Source organism: Euprymna scolopes, chromosome 4 (genome assembly GCF_053919585.1).
Source record: "Euprymna scolopes isolate OS-2025 chromosome 4, ASM5391958v1, whole genome shotgun sequence".
NCBI lineage: Eukaryota > Metazoa > Mollusca > Cephalopoda > Sepiida > Sepiolidae > Euprymna > Euprymna scolopes.
The window spans coordinates 10382067-10388702 of record NC_136485.1 but is presented as its reverse complement, the minus strand read 5'-3'; the positions used below and the strand labels follow the sequence as shown (position 1 = coordinate 10388702).

The following is a 6636-nucleotide window of genomic DNA, read 5'->3' as shown; positions in this document are numbered from 1 at the left end:
CGATTACTCTTAAAATATTATTTTCTTTGACTGTGTATGATTATGCTTGAAATAATATTTTGTCGCCTTCGAAAATTATGCAGCGAATTATAATGCCGATCGATAAACAAGTATATTATAGAAGCCAATCATACAAATCCTCAGTTTTCTCCCAGGTCGTTTAATGCTGCATATTATTTTTACGAAAAAAATATGAGTTAATAAAAATCATTAAGACAACATTTTTCTAGGAGCTTCACCAGTTTGTTTTTCTTAGAATATCTTCAAACTTTCTTAACACTTTTTCTTTTGTCAAATTAACTGTTTTATTTTGTCTGAAATAGAATTTCTTCATCCACCGTTCAAACGAGGAAACTTCTTGAATGATTTCCGATATTTAGACTGACATACAGTTGATTGCAAATGCTCGAACAAATGCAATGCCATAATTACCACTTCTGAACGACTAAAGCTACTATCTTTATACTTGGTACGAGGCAGTTCTTACAAGAGAAACAACTGTTTAAACTGCTTATACAAAATACATTCCTGGATTTAAGGAAAACGGGAGTTGTTCTTTCTACGATAGAGGGTGGACTACATTTTTTGTAGTATACTCAATATCTAAAAGTTCTATACGCTGATATATACTAAAATATGCCTATCTTCCTATCTAATAACATATACTGAACTTCGATAGTTTATATCTAACTTTCACTTATACATGTAGTGAAATGTAATTAAACCTTAGTTGTATCGATTTTCTTTATAGATACAACATTTCCCCGCATCAATTAAAATATGCAATGATTGTATCTCACTGTCATTTCTAATCCACATTTTTTATTGTACTATCGCAATTTTATCCTATTCTTAATTATATGAACTACACTCAATAATACTCTATTCAAATATTTTTAAAACAAAATGAGCCAAGCGTAGAGTTATAATACCGTTGACTCACTTGACATACTTTGTATCTGGTGTTAATTCCTGAATAGAACAACGAACCACAACTCACCAAACTGAACAAACGCTGCTACTATACTCAGTAGTCTTTGGTTTGCATGTTATATATAGTTCCATTTTTTTTTAACTTTTTACTTGCTCTAAAATGCTACTAAAACTATATATCCTAATGTGTAATAATAATGTATTCTGTAACGTAAAAACCATTTCTCCTTTTCCCATGATGTCATTTAATCATACATTGCACACAACTTTGCTGAGGGGTTAGGCTTTCAGGGCTTAACCTTTGCAATCTTACCTTTTTAATATCGATCAACGCGCACATATATTGATTTTTACGGACAGTGCATGTACTAGCTTATATTCAAACTTACTAACAATTGTATTGTAAATCGATTTTAAATGATCTATAATAAATAGCACTCTTTATCTCTCGTCCATAGGATAGGAGATAGTAATAGAATAATTAATACAAAAACTGAACCGATACTCATTGTTATTTAAAATACAATTTCAGATGTTAAACAAAAAGCGAAGTTATCTTCCATCATTTTTATTCAAAACATAAGGAACATAATTAATATTAATTAATATCCATGCATCTTAATCTACTTAAAATATGTCCATATCTCTCTCTCTCTCTCTCTCTCTCTCTATATATATATATATATATATATATATTCGACGTTCAGAATATGTCGTATTTTATACTTTATTTCCAGTTATACCTGTACTGAAGTGTACTTCAAATCAATAACAGTTCGTCATTCGTATATTTATTTTGTATACCTTAATATCCTTCCTCTCGTCTACCAATGTAGGTGTTTGTACACAAGTTTTTATTTTAATTCTAAATATAAAATAAATCATTCTTCAACATGTTATCTTTATTCTAAACTTACATATGGGCAATATATTTACCAAATATTAATTTCTCTCTGTTGCCTCAACCAACCGGTTAAACATTTAGATGATTCTACTACATTAATGTAACTAATCCCTTTTCCAGTAACAATGGAATGGAAAGCATAGTAATTCCTTCTTCATTACTTGAGGATGTAACTGTCTACTAGATACACCACACATTATCATTAGCGGACTCGCAGAAATATTTGGTTTAGGACTTAGGAACGAGGCAAACAATCTCGGTGATCATAGACCTGTAGATCTTCCTGTTAATTCGTCTTCGAGAAAGAAAACTTCTGAAAAAAAAAGGAGATGGAAACATTTTCAGTCTTAGACGACAATAGTTCTTTAGCTGCTGACTCAAACAAATTACCGGTTTGAAAACCTAACTTACTTAAGGATTGGTATATCCCCCGGCTTTCATACCCAATGCGCAGAGATGCTACAAAAAAGACTCGACAGAAACACCCACTGTCAACTTTGTTTCCTGAGTAGGGAATGAATACTGTTTTCCTCATACCCACCGCATCCTATCCTCGTAAGTCGAGTACTTTGGGGGCGCATTAATGGCATATATGCCAGTAAAAATCGATTGGGGGCATTTGGTCTGATGGGTTGAATGTACCGGTTTGACAGTTTCTGGCTACTCTTTCCATGTGACTGTATAAATACCCTTACTCTTTCGTAGCGCTTAGGACGGGCGCTTCATCAACTGTTTTATAACATCGGAATGAGTGTGGAATAGTATATAGGAAGGGTCCTGCACCCATCTGCGCTGGGCTTTCTCAGAAGTCACAATCCTCTAGATAAAAAGTCAGTTAATGGCCTACTTGTGTTGCAGGTTTGGTATTCTGCAGAGCCATTGTCCAGTACCTGTCATCCCTACTGGATTTTTCCAATAAAATAAAGTAGCAATTCAATGAAAAATTACGATTTAACCTATTTGCCTCCTCCATTGAGGCTTACATTTACGAATATCTGCGGGCTTATAAATAATTTAGATGATATCGAATCATTGTTCATAGAAAACTCACCGAATATCTGAACACTATGGGAAACTTAGCTACATCGCTCTTGGTTATCCTCCACTTTGCCGGAAGAACTCATGCATACACAGACTTAGAGTCTATATTAAAAATACCGTCACTTTGACTAGAGAAACAACATCCAAATCAGACGACAAGGTCTTTGTGTGTTTTAGAATAAACATGCAACACAGCATTAGTTAATTATATTTTCTCTACCGCTGTTCCTCCACGCAGGACTGTATCCTATTAAACAAAATCTCTGACAACACAGATGCGGAACTCATCCTCAATGTCAACCACAGTAATTGTCTTGGAGTCTCTACTTACACCGACGCAGCTGGTAGCATAAAACAAGGTTATTTATATATCATTCTCTATAATAAACTGTTATGCTTCCGAAGTGTGTCCTAGAGCAGCGTGATCAACATGCTTCACGTCTAGATATGTTTCTGATCACAGTTTCCGATGATTATGGAACGAATACCAACAAATCATTTGGAATTCTGATAAACGCTGTGATAATGGTAACAAACCACTCTAAATTCCCGACTCAAAACTGAACAGAGATTGCTATTATCAACAAAATATTATCAGAAAGCTGACTGGGAAGCCATTAGGGATCTCATAAGAGATGCCTCATGGGAAAATATATTTTATCTTCTTGTTGAACAGTGCGTAAATTAGACCCCTGAATGGTGTAAAATGGGCATTGAAACACATGTTCCCATGCAGAAATTTTATAGCGGGCCCCACTCGCACCAATGGTATACTTCTACTTACGTAGCTTCCATTGCTCAAAGGCAGCATGTCTGCTGCACATAAAACCAACATTAGTCCAGTTAACACAGAGGGAAGTTTATAAAAGCTAGAATTTATTATATAAGAGAAATAGAGACAGCTTAGAGAGAATATACCAAAACTACCAGAAAACGCATCGAAGCACAGAATATAGTAACCCGTGCCTTTTAAACAATTCACATCAGTGTTGTAAATAAAGGACAATCAGCAACTACCTTACTATTCTACAATCATAAGGTTGTTTGCACAGCAACCGATAAGGCTAAAATGTTTACCAGTCAGTTAGCTACAACCTCCCATTTGGACCCAGCAAACCACTCCTTCTCTGACTTTCCTCTGCGGACGCGTAAGACAGTGACAACCGGTTGTTTCAAGTACTCGCGAAAACCTCTACAAAACAAGTGCATGCCCCCTACAAAAGAATTATTAACATTCTTTGCGCGGAAAGAAAAAAGCTCTCAAAAATGAAGATTCTGACAGAAATGCATAGAGTAAATTATATATATTTTTTTAAATAACAAAAAATGGCGAATTGTCTGTTTATATTTTTAAAGGGATGTTTATTTGGTTATTATGAACTGAAAGACAATCTAACCTTACAACAATGACAACCGATCGCTGAAAGCACGCCATAAAACCCACAATCCAAGTTAAAACACCATACAAAGAAATATGCTTTTGTAGGTGTTGCTATTGTTGTTCGTGAAATAAAAAACGATCAAAATTGAAGATACTGACAGAAAGGCAAAGTAAATGTTAAGGATAACGTAACAAAATCACGATTGCAACAGACCAAAACAAATAAAATATTTAACATGATCTATGATCAATAAGGCCGTGACTTAATTTTAAAAAAAATCCTTTCATTTCCGCTCTCGTTCAAAAATAAAAACAAAACTGATTATTGTCACTGGTACTACATGATTTTCCAACCGAATAAAAACATTAAATACATTAACACGCAAGGCTCATGTAGAAGAGTAGAATTTTAGATGGGATACGTGGACGGGGATGGAAGTTTTTAATTTTATTTCAGCCCAAAACAATAAATGTTAAATGGTCTACGAAGTCTATTATGTACTTTGTCAAGTCAGGATAAGTTTAGTATCAGCTCCTAGCCAGATGTTACAGCAATACTCTACCCTTGGACGCCCCTGCCTCTGATATAGGTAGAGAATTGCGTGTGACACCTTGACTGTGTTTTTTTTTATCTTTGTTGGCTTCTCTTATGAAAACTTATTTAAACGACGAATTGTTACTTTCAATAATTTTGAATGCACTATTTTTATTGCTAAATATTTTTAACTTTATATTTTGGAGTTATTTTAGTAGCGTGTATTAACAACAAGGCCGATAGACATACGTAGCGTGCTTTCGTGTAATGAATGAATGCGTGAATGTAGAATTGACATGACATTCTTAAACATTAACTAAAAAGACCGACCAATGGGCTGAAATGATTTATTTAAATAAAAAGTAAATGAGTTAGAATGACTTTAATGAACTTAAGGATGAATTGAATGACCTTAAGAATTACTTTAGTGCTTAAAAATAACTGGAATCCTTCAAAAACAACTTGAATTATCTGGAGAATGACTTGAATGGCTTTGAGACCGACTGGTTGTAAAGCGGGTGGTTATTTTACATTAAATTAATACAGAAAGGTGATCCCCCACTTTATATCACAAAGTTACAAACATAAGCATAGCATGTAGTAAGAACAGATACTACACTTTAATCTTGGCCAAAAGGCTAAGAAAAGCTGTATTTATTTGCCCCCCCCCACCGAGCAAATTAGGCACAATGCCGATTTTTAATGTGAGGAGTGAAGGGGAAATGGGGACAACTCCTCTGGGATAGTAACAATTGGTATGAAGGGTTGCCACTTCATTGACCAAGGTCTTATATGTGGGGTCGCCCCCACATATGATCTTTGCTTGCAGTATCTGCCGGAAAAGATACTACACTTTGATCTTGACCAAAAGGCCCCCACAAAAGTGTTACTGACCGACCGACCGACCGACCAACCGAGCGACCGACGGAGTACCTGATAGAGTCGCTTGCACGCGACTAAAAACGCGGTGAAAAGTGAAGATACAAAATAAATTAACTAAAACTAAGTATTGCAGTAATTAAAACAAATAAATAAATAAATAAACAACGAAAAAGTTTTAATTCATTTTCTTAGGATAGAATTCTGTTTTTTTGTTTTCCTGTTTTAATCCAATTTCCCTTCTTAATACAACTTCGAAACGACCTATTTTAGTCGCGGAAGCGGATAAGGATTTGAACCATAAACAAAATATCAAAGTGTATTTTCGACAACGATCACGACGACGTCAACGCTTAATCAAGATTACCGTTTAACACGTGTCTTAATTGAAAGGGTTAGTTACCGTATAGTTGCGTTACCCTTTAATTATTATGCCGAAAGGAACAAAAAACTTTAAAAATAAACAATTACAAAATACGAAAATATAGTTTTATTATTATTACATTCCGACGATGCCAACCGCGCGCACCACTGGAACATATTTAAAAAAACTAAAAACTTACAGTTAACACGTGACTAAATTAAAAACGTTAACTCCACATTAGTTACTTTTTATTATAATTTTTCCTAATTGTTTGCAACAGCAGACACAGATATTTGTATATTTGCATAGCGTGTTTTCTGATAAAGGAGGTTAGCGGTCTTGGTCGCACGGAGTAGAATAAGATGCAAATATCTTCGCAAAGAGCTTTGCTTTCTCTGATTCTGAGAAGATTAATTCAGATCCATTGATGGTAGTTGGGATAATGCACACGCTTTTGTTCATCGCATGTTTGCTATTTACCAAAAATAGTGGGAACCAAGCAGCTGCTCAGCTACTTTGGACTCGACCGACTAAGCATAGAAGCCTCTTGAATTCTTCATTACTCTTTTACAGTGGGCACTGGCAATGTTGAAAGCGGT

General features: G+C 34.8%; 1 pseudogene; it reads right to left on the bottom strand.

Moving 5' to 3' along the window:
* Positions 1-5339: 5339 nt before the first annotated feature.
* On the bottom strand, positions 5340-5444 carry LOC145275104 (U2 spliceosomal RNA; annotated as a pseudogene).
* Positions 5445-6636: the final 1192 nt, after the last annotated feature.